This window comes from Schistocerca americana, chromosome 1 (genome assembly GCF_021461395.2).
Source record: "Schistocerca americana isolate TAMUIC-IGC-003095 chromosome 1, iqSchAmer2.1, whole genome shotgun sequence".
NCBI lineage: Eukaryota > Metazoa > Arthropoda > Insecta > Orthoptera > Acrididae > Schistocerca > Schistocerca americana.
This window is the reverse complement of record NC_060119.1, coordinates 743,580,813-743,596,348: the sequence shown is the minus strand read 5'-3', so window position 1 is coordinate 743,596,348 and position 15,536 is coordinate 743,580,813.

Here is a 15,536-nt window from a genome sequence, read left to right as displayed (position 1 = left end):
TATGGTGCATCAATTGGCAGCCATCTTCAATTTTGAAACTAGTACTCAAGTAAAACAGATGTCATGAGCTGACTTGGTTTGTAATTCTTGGCAGTCTCCGAAATGGTGGCAAAAGCATCATGTGCGATGGCAGCACGAGGTGGAGCTGGAGCTGTGCTGGCTATCATTGTTGCGCATCAAGGAACCTCTGTTGACTGCACTGGGCATGACAAAGCTCATCCACATGCAGTGTCATGCTTCTGTGTCTGGCAAACTTCTGCATGGCTTCTGTCTCTCAAAAAACACACATTCGTGCCTCTGCCACTACTCCTGCCCCCACCAAGAAATGTCTTATTTTGGTTGCTTTTCCTCCTACTTATTTACTTAGTATTTTTCAAGCATTATGTTGTTCACAATGTAACAGCAACTTTAGAAAGTACTTTCTGTGGTTAAAATAGAATATTACACTCTTATTTAGTTATAAATTTAACAGTGAAAAACTTCGTAAAATAACATAAACAGGTGCTGTTTGAATCTGCCTCTCACTTTTCCCCCCATTGATATACTTCTTGTTTGATCTTAGGGACACTCACCCTCTCTGTCTCTGTTTTCTACTAAAAGCCATGAAGGCATCCATCTTTGTACTGTAAAAGCAATATTACACCATATCAGATAACTTAGAGAGAAAATACGTTATATTAATATATCAGAGCCATTACAAGTTGTTAATGGAAACATTACATATTATACAGAATAATACATTATGATTTGGCTTACACTGTGTTGCAAATAAAATCATCTGTTGCGTAGAAATACTTTTCCATAAGAACATTATGAAAGACTTTTGAATATATATTTATTTATATTTCCAATGTTCTACAGGATCTTTCTAAAGTTTTTGGTCAAGCATCGATAGTTTTGCTTCAAATTTCACAATGATGAGTCTGGGACCACAATTGTGTCCTGGCTCAGTACGTTGAGTAGTACGAACATGTTTGAATTTTGATCAGAACTGAAGTTCATATAGGTATATAATGGGCAGGGTTAACGCCTTCTGTACCGAAATTTTTGGCTGGAATGATTCTCTCCATATTAAGTTTGCTTACCTCCTTATGGTTATTCTCTGCAATTTCAGTAGTATATTTGGTTTAAGGCACAAAACTATCCCAAAGCATGTAATTTTTGTAATATTTGTCTTTTAGGTAACTGGTTTATGCAGACCATATAGACTTAAGGCAAGTATTCTACTTATATGTTTAAAGATGCTGAAGTCACTCAACACTAACTTGGCATTCACCTAGCTCAGACCAAGTAATCAGAAAGAAAGGAACACAATAATGATTAAGAGGAGACGCAGATAAAGTGACAGAGATACTAGGGCAAAGAGCAAACACCAAACAGAAAGAAACTTATTCCACACTGTGAGAATGACAGGGGGACTAGGATAAAGGCACAACAGGACATCAGTTCTTTCCTAATGTGAGAGGAAGACTTCAGATGAATTACATTCTACCGCCAAGGAATGTGGCTAAGGTGACAGCCTTGGCAGTAACAGTGTAATACTGACTCTGCAAAAAAACATTATTTATGTACTTAAATTTGGCATTGCAATACAATTGTCAGGCTAAGAATGAATTAAGAGGCAATCTTCTATGGAGAAAGTTTCTCAAATACAATTAACTGGATGTAGATGGTAGTGTGAATGCGTAAAAGTTAAACTGAAAGTATCTGCCCAACGAAGCCACGTGGCAACGGAAGCAGACAGTAACCTGCGCTATGAAGACGGTGGAGTGCGGCATTAGTAGTTTCATCACGCTAGTGTGGACTGACTGATGGTAACTGGCCCTGCTGATGCGGCTTGGCAGGTGGCATGCCTTGCAGAAAGTTGAGTAATTTTGCACAGCCACTAGTCTGTGTTTTCATGCAAACAACATGGAGGGGTACAAGGTCTAACAAACATGCCCAGCACGGGAGAAATATTTGAGGAAATTAATGAAGTTAACTGATAACGAGCTTTCTGGATCTAGGAAGACAGCTAATGCGAAGAAAAAGCCACCTTGTGGGCAGTTCAACAAGTTACTATCATGGATAGATTACAGCAGCTCGAATGAGAAAATGAGAGCCTGAAAGCTGAACACCTCCTTATGATGGTGTAGCAGCTAGACAGGTCAGTGCTGCAGAGGAATGAACAAATATAACTAACAAAATTAACATAGCAATTAAAAAACAGAGCAATACTTTTTCATAATGTTCATACAAATAAGGATACAAAAGTGATACAACAGAAATTAACTTCTATTGTCAGCCCAACAAATGAGAAAATCTGCAAAAACCAGATGCATAAAATAAAAAATACACTTATCATGGAAACAGCTTCGGAAGACAATATTATATAATTAATGAATAAACTGCAGCAGAGCACTAATTGCAAGCTACTGTGACAGAGGAAACATCTGGTTAGAATCTACTGTTCCTTCTGAGTTGGAGACACAGCAACTAAATGGGGTTGTGTACAACAAAACTTTGAAGGGAAGATTAAGAGGGATCATTTTGACTCACAAATTATTCCAAAATTTAAGTGTAGGACAAACGAAAGGAAAGTAGTTCATTATGTAGTGGTGGTAAAACCTGACATGAGGTAAGTTCTTCACAACAAGCAGAAGATGTGTATGCTTCAAAGGTATAGCTGTGAAGAACTACCCAGTAGTACTGTAGAGGTACAAGGGGGAAACAAACCAATGACAGAACATAAACCCACAACAACTCTATGAAAGGTGTAAAGATGCACTCCATCTTGCTAAATTGGAAGAATCTTCAAAACTGTTAACAGTGCTGAGCCATGTAATAAGAACCAAACACCCAAAAAGAAAAATCTATAAAGATTGCTCTACCCAATGCTGTGGATTGTATTCAATGAGTACTGAAAAACCTCTGACCCTCAACTTCTAAAGAACTTACTGTTTAAAGTTTTTCATAGAAGAATCATAGTACACAATATTGAGAAGCTGTATAAGCAGTTCACTATATCACATGGTAGAACATCATTTGACTCTTGGCAATGATGGCCATGCTACTTTCACATACACTATCCCTAGATGGATACAAGGTGTTTAAAAATAGTCCAGCTAAACTGTGCAAGAAGCCAGGATATCATGCATAAAATTCGCAAAGTAGCTGAGGAAATGAAGTTTCGCATACTATGCTAAACACATGCAAAAGGTAGAAAAATCCTTGGAATGCCAACTCAGGTCATCAAGCCAGGTCAAAAACCAGTAACAGCAATTGTCATATTTAATAAGATCATCTCAGATATAGAAATAGCACAATACTGTAATGAACATGTGACTTGCGCTGATGTTCCGACCATCAGGAGAAGTTTTCCTTTTGTCTCACTGTATTTACAGTTCAGTGATGCCGCAGATGAGTATGTATATTAATTTGAAGATATCAGTCACCTCAGCCAAAGGAAGTCACTAATCTGTACCATGGATGCAAACATTAAGTCACTATTGTGGTTAGTTCAGTGCAGGATGAATGAGGTATCACACTACAGAGAGTACTAATGGAATTAAATAGGAAAATGGTAAACAGAAGTGGAAATCCACCCCATATGAACTGAGGGCTGGTGAAAAGTCCAATACAAAAGTCACAACAGTTAAGGAACAGATGGTCAGGTAGATTAGAACCTGGAAAGAGATTTCACCAAGAGTGACCACAATGTTATAACCTTTACAACTGACTCCAGCAGAGAACAACTCAGAGATGAAAGTGCATTAAACACATTAAAGACACAACAGAACTTAAGAAAATCCAATTAGAGCCATTGGAGAAGTGTGATTCTTCAGTTTCTCCTGGCACATTTGTTAATTGAACAGTCCACAAATGTACTGCCAGTCCATAGTGTCCAAGTCATCATGTGTGCTGTCGTGCTGACCTCCTAGGAATGCATGGCCGACTTATGTCCCTTCCCCCTGCAAACAGTTCTAAGTGGTCTGTCCCCAAGAACGGGCATCAGTGCAGCTGCAGAAGCAATTACATTGGCACACTAGTTACTGGTGTGTGAGTATAGTTACTCTATCCACACTAGCCATCAGAATGTTATGGTTGCTGAGTGTCTTCTTAGTTAAACCATGTGCTGCCTTGCTGTGATTACAGCCACAGTCCCAGTTGATGAGACTGTCCATAGCGCATATTTCTGTGGCCACTCTAATGACGCTGTCCCAGTATTTCAAAGTTTGTGCTAAAATCATGGCATATTCATGTTCTGTTGCATGAGTCTCGGACAAACACTACTCTGTGACCAATGGCTTGTTGGGATACATTACTTGAGTACACCACTGGTGTACTTGCATGCACACTGTGGCCACTCCTCTGTGCAGAGGAGTGGGGTACTAAACAAACTAGTACACAGTGCACACACCACCTCAGATGTGAGTGTCTTCCCCAGGAAGTGGAACACCTCACCTCACAACTGTGTTATATATAAAAAAAGAGGTTATCTGGAAACGTAGATTAGATGTGCACTGTGCCCCTCCACTACAGTACAACCTACGGAGATGGGCAATGACATGAAGAAAGAGGCAATCACTGCCTTTTTACCGTACACTGGCATACTATCATGAAAAAACAGCTGCAAAGTGAGTGAAAAAGAGAACTGTCTTTACCCACCCAATAAAGCATGGGTGTTATTGGTGAGTGTTAAAGGTGACCTCAATTTATGGAAGGCGGGTTTACTAGATCTCAATATGGCAAGACAAACTGTGCATACCACTGAAGACTAATGCCAAGAACACCAGTGACAACATATCCCCTCAAGCTGGCAGCTGCAGAGCACAGTTTGCCTGAGGCTCATGTGATGGAATACAAATGTACTACGATTTTAGCATGAACTTCGAAATACTGGGGCAGCTTCATTACAGAGGCCACAGAAATATGCACCAGGGACAAACTCATCAACTGCACACTGGCTATAATCTTAGAAATGTCTACATAAGAAGTGATTCAGCAAACACAATGTTCTGGTGACTATGGCAGAAGAAGTAACTACACCATCTACAGCAACCAGGACACCCTGCCAGATGTTGCAGGCCACAGACGCAGACACAACTGTCTCCACAGCCACACATCCTTGGACATGAACTGTGCAGAAAAACGGCTTGCTGGGTAAGGGGATATGTCAGCTACGTGCCCCCAGGTCAGTACATCAACACACCTGACAAGGACGACTTGTACTCACTGAAATAATGTGACCATTTGATTGTATGATGCAGCAGTGCATCTGAGGAGCATTTTGAGCTGTAAAGTGGACACAAAAACTTATCGTCGCAATACAAGAGCCAATGAAAAGTGTAATAACAGTCATAAGACAAATGCGCTGGAGTTCACAAGTATCATGGAACGATGGTCCCCGAAGACTGAGAACTGAAGTTAGAAGGGCAAGAAAATTCTATCAGAAAAGCCACACTGCAGGAGATTAGCTTGCAGTCTGAGCAGAGACAGAGACCTTAAGGAGCAACTGAAAGACCACCTGTGGCATGCAAGAACAGAGAGCTGGAACCAATTTATGACGCAGAACCTACTTACATCTTGACCCATGGGGTATCCCATATAAACTTTTCTGTCAAAAGATAAAATCTTCAATAACGTCAGAAGCGCTAAAACGAGCAGACAGCAATGTAACAGAAAAAGGGTGGCAGTCCGCACAATTACTGATGGACATACTTTTTCCAGATTGCACTGGGGAGGATGAATTTGATGAGCACAGATAATAGCAGAACAAAACTAGGAAGTCATAAGGTGTAGACAGAATAGTTTCTCCATTTTCAGAAGAGGAGGTTAGGAAAGAAATCCTCAAATTGAAGAGGAACGAATCACCTAGCACTGACAACATTCCTGCTGAAGTTCGACATGCACCTAAGTTTACATTTGTGCCCACTATATGCACATTTATTGCAGGGAAGAAAGCAAATATGATTATCTTGAAAAATGTTTAAGACAAGGATCCCTAAAGAGACCATTATGCCTCTCCATACCAGTGCCTTAGGGAAAGTGCTGAAGAAGTTGTTATGTGGTAGACTACACAAGAAAAGAGTTCTTCATGGAATGAATTCACAACAATATGGATTCACAGGTGGGAATTCAACAGAAGACACTGTAAATGAGGTGATAAAGACTTACAAAAAATTCTCTGCATAAATATATTGTAGCTGTAAACGTGGACACATCTTCCCCTCTTTTCCGTGTGTGTGTGTGTGTGTGTGTGTGTGTGTGTGTGTGTGTCAGTGAAATGTGATGGGCTGGCTGCTTACAAAAACAGGGTGAGACAAATAGCAGCATACAAAATTGTGACTGGCTGACCAGTTACAAAAAACCTGGGTAAGCCAGTTACGCCGTCAACACATTAAGAATATCTTCCTAAAATTTTAGGGAATAAGTTGGACAAATCCCAAAACCTTAAAACACTAACCACATTCAACTAAATGTCTCTTAAAATAGAGGGCAAATCTGCCTTGCCTTCTGATGTGAAAATAAAACACAGTCTGGTAAAATGTGGGCCATGGTGATCTGTAGCAAAGAGGTGCCAGACACTGGAGGGTCCTCTCACCGAAACAAGAAGCCATGTATCATAGCATAGGGCTGTGGCCTATGTGAAGAAGAGTAAGGATGACCTCAACCCACCTGCGCGGCTGGAAGGAAGCCGCCACAGCTGCATTGTGGACTTGATTTAGATTCAGCTTATTGTCTGTTACTTTCAGCCACTCTTTTTCTCATTGGTACACGACTCTGTACCTCAATAGCAAAGTGAGAGCATGCATGCACTAACTGAGGATCATGACATGCCTCCTTTGCTGCTACAGCTGCCTTTCATTCCTTACAGTATTCCAGTGCCCTGGCATCCAGCAGACAGTTACCTCCTTCCCCAGCCTCTGAAAGCTGAGAAGGGCATCATGGATGTCCTGGACTACTTTATCAGCAGGCTACAAGTGTTGCAGAGACTGAAGAGTGCTCAGGGAGACAGAAAAGATAAGGAACTGAGTAGGCAAGGCATTTCCCATTTGCTCCGATGCTCTCAAGATTGCAGGTAATTCGCCATCAAAGACAGTTAAGTCTGGAGGCAACCAAATCTTGAGGACACAGTCAGGGAAAAGTACAGAGTAGCCGATAGAATCCCTGTTTGGACCCGATCATGAATACAGCTACATAGCAGTGGTGATCATTTAAAACATTGGAAAATATATTGAAAACATAAGTAAGAGTGCAATTCTCCTGTACTGCACTCAATCAAAAATAACTCAGGGCCTCGGCAGTAACCAGGGTGCAGCCAGTTAAAACCCCAGATTTGAGCTTGTACATGCCTCACACCAAGGGATTACAGCACACATTTTGCATGGATCTCAGACAGCCTCATTGCCCAATGGACATCTGGCAAAGAGGCCTTCCATAGCTGGATGAGCAATGGAACGGTATGCTGGACAAGTGGGATTAGTGAAGAGCATACACACCTGACACACAGTTAGGAGTTGCTGCCACATAGTAAGTGGTCTTAGCAGAGAGACTATGCACCCATAGTCCAGCTGTGACCACACAAAGGCCCTATAAAACTGGAGTGACCTACCCTATCCACGCCCCAAGACCTATGGCTAAGACACTTCATGTTCAGTGCCTACTGAGCCCTCGCCTTCAGATCCTTTACATGTGGTAACCATGACAGTTTGGAGTAAAAAATGAGGACCAGAAACCTCTCAGAATCTTTAAAAGGGAGAATGGTGTCCCACATATGCGATTCAGTTAAATTAAAAATATGATGCGAATGATTAAAATAAACACACACATTTTTCTGCAGAAAATGTGAAACTTGACTTCGCAGCCCTCTCTTCCAAACTCCTCACTGTAAGTTGCAACTGCTGTACCTAAAAAAGAAGGACACCTTGAGAGGAAGGATAGAATGAAGATGGGGAGGCAGCCACAAAAGCCCCACTGGTGTAGTTGACTGAGAACATTATGCCTCCAAGTAGCATGATATGCCTTACTGATCTCAAAAAATACCCCTAGACCATGATTTTTACTTAAGAAAGCCTGCTGGATTTCTGCCTGTAGTAGAGTCAGGCTGTCAACAGTTGATCGATATCTCATACACCAACGTTGAGAACAGCTAAGGAGTAGATGAGAAAACAGCTGACAGTACCCTCTAGGGTTCTTCCTGCACAGTTGATTATGCCGACACTCTGATAACTACTGGGACACATTCAGTCCTTTCCTAGTCTGAGGAAAGGTATCAAAATTGTCTCTCACCACGGGTCAGGAAATTGGCCTGTCAGCTGTATTGGATTAGAACTAAAATATCATATGATTTCCTTTGACACCATTTGCAAGTGCTGCGGCATGCTGTATTGGTGACTGTGTGCTGTATCCTAAGCATCAGACAGCACCAAATCCGGCTTCCACATGGAGAGTGGGAATTTGTTGGACTCTGAACTGGTGGAACAGAAGTCCCACTCAACCCTCTCCACAGTGAACGGTAATGATAAATCACTGGTTCATGGCTGGCAGTGGTGGCAGCCAGTGCAAAATGTTCTGCCATTGCTTGTGCTATGTATTCGTGTATTGTTTGGAATTACTCGTTTCAACAATGGAGCTTTAGATAACTGACTGTATTTACCGGAAATTTTCCTGATGGCTTCCCGTACTGTTGTTGAACAAGTGGGACATCTGATAAGAGTTCAGGAATGTTTGCCATGACCTTTCCTTGCTCTCCTTCATGACATGCTAAGCCTTCCCCAATTGAAAGGCTGCAAGATTTCCCGCCACTGGGTGGCACTTAAACCACCACATAGCCACACGCCTGACCTGGATTGCTGAACGGCACTCATCAGTCCACCAAGGGACAGGGTGCCTCCAAAAATGACCTGAGGACATCGTGATGGAGAAGTCAAAAGCAAGGTGGATTACTCATGTGATGTGGTCCACCCAGTCCTGGGCACTGTCATTACATTCAAACACAGACAACTGGCTGAATGGTGTGCAGTTGGCTTTGCCAATCATCCAATGTGGCTGTATCCTTCCAAGGACAGTTCCCTCCAGTAGATAAATCTGGAGTGGGAAGTGATCACTGGAGTGAAGGTCATCAGTGAATTCCTACTGAACAGAGTCCGTAAAGGGTCCATAAAGGCTGGAGAGCAGAAAGAGAGGTTATTGGCTGAGAATGATCCGACAGCAGCAAAAATATGACCTGGAATGCCTATGTTAAGGATGCACAGCTTGTGAGATGTCATGACGCTCTCCAAAACCTGACCCCAAGTGCAAGTAGACATTGAGCTCCACAACACATGGTGGGTTCTGAAGTCTTCCAGCAGCAGAAATGGTCAAGGGAAGTTGTTCTATAGGATCCATCACAGCCTCAATGTCTGTCGCATCTTGCGGAGGTAAATACAGAGAGGAAACAGTGATCCTCTGACACACACGAATTTGAACTGCAACTGCTTGTCGGTCAGTAGCCATGAGAGAGTACAGGATTAGTGTGCCTTATTGACAAACACCACACTGCCCTTGGCTCCCCCCGCCCCCCCAGGCATTCTTGTGATGGAGGGTGTAGACCCATAGTACAAGGGTATCAGATGCTTTAAAATGCTTCTGCTAACACAACCACAGGGAGCTTTCCTGTGCTAGAAGTTGCAGTTCCTCCACATGTGTTCTAAACCTATATACGTTCAACTGTAGTATGGGAGCCATTTATCATGGGGCAACACTTACACACTGTTCCTCCACCACAGAGGGGAGCTTGCAATCAGTGGAGGTTCAGACTTGTGATGATGCCAGTGCCTCAGGCCAACATCAAGATCCATCAGTTCTGAAGACAAATCATCAGAAACATCAGAGTCAGTGACATCAACATCATCAGACTGCTTACTACCCGATTCCATCAGCGGTTGACATTTTGCCATTGAGTTTTTGGCCTGTTGAGATTTCGTAGCCACAGTCACAGTAGTGGTAGTGGGAGCACTGGACGGTGCCCCTTTGGAGGGGCAGGGAACTCTGCAATGTCAGCAATCATGCCCTGTTCTGATGTTCTGGGAGTAGGTATGGGCTTCAGAAAAACGGCAGCGGCACAAATGCACTGACAAATGCAAGTACTAGTGCTGGCACTAGCAACCTCCATTTGTGCAGCTGCAAGTTCCATTTGTGTAGCTGCACGTTTTCTGAACTGGGTGTTTAAGAACCGAAGCAAAGGAGGCAGAGGCAGTGGACATGGGGTGGCTGCATGGCCATATAGATCTTTTTGGCCTTACCGTATGGGATGTGGTTTATTATTTTAATCTTCTGTATCCTCCTTTCCTCAAGGAAGCCACTGCAGCCCTTAATCCAGATAGGGTGATCCCCAGAGCTCTACACACTTAGGAGAAGATGAACAATTCATCATCATTGGCCTTACCACATTTGCCCCAAAGCAATTTCTCTCTTACATCCTACAATGGTGGGCCACCAGATCTCTGCATGACAGAAGACCTTTGTTGTAGTTCAAGCTGTTGTGTAGCTCAGTGTTTATTGCATACACCTGTGGCATTGAGCTTTCTGGAGGTTCTTTACTACTTGAGAACTAGAAGTTTCTACCAACAGCATGTTACTGCACAGTTGCTTGACAGATTTTAAGTTGTAGTAATGCCCCCTTAAACCTTTTTGAATACAGAAAGGTGAATTTTTTTCAAAACTGCCCTCTTTCCTTTTAACTATTAAAAATACATTCTGATTAGCAGCATGGTTCCTGTTGCTAGAAACAAATATATTTTAATCAATTTCTGAGACAGGAGGACTGGTTACACATGCCCTCTTGTTGGATTGGGTGGTGATACCCACCAGCAGTACACCTACTCTGCTGGGAACTGAAGAATTTGATTTTGAGGGTTCCATCTCGATCCCATAAGCAGCTAGGAAAATATGAGTACACTCAGACAGAGCCCTATTTACCTGAGTATGCCTTATACAACTGAGATGCACCAGTTTCTTCAGAGGTCGCCCACCAATCACTGTTCCACCTCAACAGACATGCATCTCGTTGCCTTTTGATCCGGTTGATCAAGCCAAGATCCCCCTTCCTTGAGGCACACAATGTTCCATCACCAAACCGCATAATGGTTGCTGAAGCATGCCCAGAGCTTATGGTGACAAAGGACTTTAGCAGTTCTCTGCTCAAGAACCCTGGGGTTGCCAAGCCTGCACCAGCACAAGTGTTGAGTCCCTGAGCATCATAAACTGTTCTAAGAAGTATTGTCAAAACAGAAAAGCAACTCCGACATGACCACAGGAGAGACAACAGAAATTTCAAAAGGTTGTCCACCAGGGATTCATAAGTGGTCCTGTCTTCTGGGATTGTGTATTTGACCCTCAACTACGAATTTGTAGAAAGGCCGTCTCCACAGTTGTTGTTTAATTGCTGGAGTACTCACTTCAGAAAAATATTCAAGTAATCCAGATTTATCTTATGGTTCCTGTTGTATTACTTTTAAGCTATGCGGTACACCAAAACTGTGTGCCGGACCAAGACTCGAACTCTGGACCTTTGCCTTTCGCGGGCCAGTGCTCTACCATCTGAGCTACCCAAACACGACTCACGCCCCGTCCTCACACCTTTACTTCTGCCAGTACCTCATCTCCTACCTACCAAACTTTACAGAAGCTCTCCTGTGAACCTGAGGTCCCGAGTTCGAATCTCGGTCCGGCACACAGTTTTAATCTGCCAGGAAGTTTCACACTCCGCTGCAGAGTGAAAATCTCATTCTATGCATTACATCCATTCACAGTGTGCATAGTGGCCTGAGGATGACACCAGTGAAGTTCTGAAAATGGTAACTTTAAGAAAAATAAAGAAGAACTGATTGAAATATGGCTGTTTGATTTTTTTTCCACATGCTGTTTGTTCAGCCCGTCTAGTCCACGATGGATCCAATAAAGCTAAGTTAGGAACGCTGCAGGATAACAAAGTGGTCCTAGGAGTAGTGGTATATGTAAACAACCTGATGAGCCTTGTAAAGGGAAGCTCTAGAAGTAATCTGGAAGAAGGATGGGATATAGTCCTTCAACATCTACAACGATGGCACTATGGTGTTAAATTATGTGTTGCGCATGAAAAGACCATGTACATAATGTTAAAAGGGAATCTTTTAAGAGACTCGATCACGATATTATGGAACAAGTGTAAAATGAGAAATCTGTCACTAGATGCCTAGGTACCTTCTTGGGCAAGCGACAAAATTTATTATAAACATGTTGAAGAAATGAGCACGAGAGACAGGAAAATGATGAACAGAATTATTAGTTTAGCCATTTATGATTATAAGCTATCAGTGCAAACAATAATGTCTCATAATGCCATTATAACTGCAATCATGGTAGTACTGTACATGTGCTTGGTCTTTCATACTTCTGCTGACAACACCAGCACTAGTGATTAACAACTGCAAAACAGAATACTTTTTCGTTTGACAGGAGCTTTTGGTAGTGTGTCAGTTGAAGTATTGCAGTTAATACTTGGCAATAACTATTTGATCTCCAGATACGAAAAAAGCCATGATATATTGGCTGCAGAAAGACTAACATTATGAAGTGCTGAATTTAATAGGAACACTGCCCACAAAAGAGCAGGAAAATTCACGGTATGATGCCTGAACACCGAGCACACCTATGGTTTTCTCCAAAATATAAAACAGAATGAGGATATCAATCCCTCCAGAGGCCTGATACTTCTTGACACCTCACGGGCCCTGCACCACATACCAGCATCGAATTGGTCAGAGAAAAATCTCTGATTGTGCCTGTGGTGAAGAAGCCATGCCATACTATCTGGGGAGGTCTGCTGTATACTGATGTTGCTGCTGATGCTGACTGGCAGCAACTGAATTGACACAGACAACTCAATGTCAAGGAGATACTATGTTCAGAGACAGAATGGCAGATCTTGGGCAATATTGCCAACAATATTTCAAGAAAGGCTTCTGTAGCACATTACCTTATCAACCAGCACTTGTCTACTGCACTTTGGGAGGTTGTTACAGAAGATCGAGGAGGAACACAAGTGATGAAATCTGAAATCAAAAGTTGGTGGCAGACAAACAGCTAACAGCACACATACTGCAATTGTAATAACTCCACCATAGCGGAAACACAGCTGTGCCATTTCTCACCACCCAAGGGATTAGAACCAAGGTGACATGGGCTGGTATGTTTCTGCACACCTTACCAGCAACAACAATGCTGCCTTGGAACAGGGGAGTCATCCCCTGCAACAAGGGAGCTGACACACGTCAGAAGAGGTACATGCAACGACAGTGCCCTTCACAGTACCCAAGGAACCAGCAAGCTGTAGCTATGAAAAAAAATGGTGTGATGCAGTGCAATTTGGAACATGGAAGACAAAAACTGGTTTTATTATTGTTTATAATCTGTTTCAGTTATTTAAATGTATACTAGTGACAGAAGGAAGGAAACCAGATGTAGGGCAATAAAAGTGAAGACATAGATTTGGAAACAGATGCAGCTTTATTAGTAGTAGGAATAGTTACGGTGATGCATTTATTAATGCATACTGTATCACTAGTTACTGATGACAGGAAAAATTTGCTGTTGATAATAATGTGTGTAAGAATGAGTATAGCCCGTGTTTAAATTATATGTATTAGGCTACAATGTAGCCAATGACTATCCTCGAGGGGTACAATACATTATATTAGAGAACATGATCCTTACCCGGTTTATGTGAAAAGAATAGCACATTGACTTAACAGTGACTATGCAGAAACTGGAACTCCAAATCATATTGTCACCCAATAAGAAAGAGAAAGTAGATGATGAAACAGTACACAACATTATACAGAATAAGTTGAAGTAGTATAAATAAACAAACTTGCCAACAAGATATGCTGTTCATTTGAAAAGTATGGCACAGCAACAATCACATTAAATCAAATAGTTCAGTTCGCTAGGAATCTATAGCTTATTCTCGGTCTTCATTTGTTGTTATTACTAATTCCTCCCGTTCACTAGAAGTATATGCCATGTATCATACATAGAAGCAAACTCCGTGTAAAGTTCATTTGGATAACAAACCAAGATTGAGTCAGCTCATATATATAAACATAGTAACCTGTTGCGTTGGATGTTTTGTTCGTAGAAGTAACTTATTGCCTTGATGACATTGTTAATAAGTTCTTTGCCATACTTTCACCCCCTGCTATTGTGTTATGGGACAACACATCTAAAATGAATGATGTAGTAATTAAAAAAACTGAGCATCAAGAATACTGACAGTAATTGCACATATTTGCTGAGGATTCTTAAGACTGGCATTATTACACTTATTTCCCAGCACATGCACTCTCTAGTAGTTCTGGCTGCTAATAATCAAGTTCCAGATAAAATGTGATTAATTCAAGCAATAATCAATGTGTAAAATACAAATAACGAATGGGTTGTGTGTTCTGGTATAACGTCTTCATCTACCTCCCATCAGGCTAAAGCAAGAAATTCAGAAACTCTAGGAATTCTTACAATGGTCAAGGGCATTTGTGTTTAGGTGTCTCTACATACTTCTACCAGAGAAAAAGCAAGAGCTTGAAAGTTAGTTAACTTGTTTCTCTGTGTCACTCCCTAAGTCACCTAAAGGTGACTGGATGTCTTTCCTTTGTTTTGTGTATTATCCATACAGGAATTTCCAACGTTACATAATTAAAAACATTCCTTATTAGTCATTCATACAAATTACAGTTAACTTCCATTTAGTGCCTTAAGATTCCAATTAATCAAACGAGCAGCTATCTTCACCATAAACATGCCTCTGTTGTTCTGGCTCATGGATAACTTTTGGTCAATTATCTAGTTGATCACGTAAATATTATGCTGTCAGTAGGAAATAAACAGCAGGTATTTAATACAGATGTAGAAGTAACAGTCTCTTTCCTTGTATCAGCTTCCCTGCACTTTTCTCTTACGTTACATTCAGCCTCCTATATTACACATCAGTGTAGAAATAGATAATACAGTGTCCAGCAAAAAATTCTAACATTTTTTAATGTAGGCTGGTGAAGGTTAGAAGGGAGGGGCAGGTCACCCTTACAACTCAGTGAGTGGGACTCCTTTCTTTTTTCTTCCATGAATAAGAAACTAATAGTTCCAAAAATTAATCCTATTCTCGAAACAAATTTCACCTTCTGAAAGTAAGTACCAACATACCATTGTCTCTCTTTAATGTGACGTTTTTCTCAAGTGAGAACCCACGCTGTTTGTGTGGATGTCATGCACCAGAATTTCAAGTTAATGACTGAAAGTTGTAAACTTAAGGCACTAACAAAGAGTGACGAATACACATTAACATCACACAAGCACTGTATAGCGTTTGTTTGTTACATGTAATCCTGCACTAATAGCATGTTTCTTAGGCTCATGTCCCTATTGTCCAAGTGTGACAAGACTAACTGATTATCTGTATGGTCTGTTTGGTAAAAACTGCCTTGACGAAATTGCATGTAAGTGTTGGTTACCTACAGGCAGGGTAGTTCAAGAGGCTATAA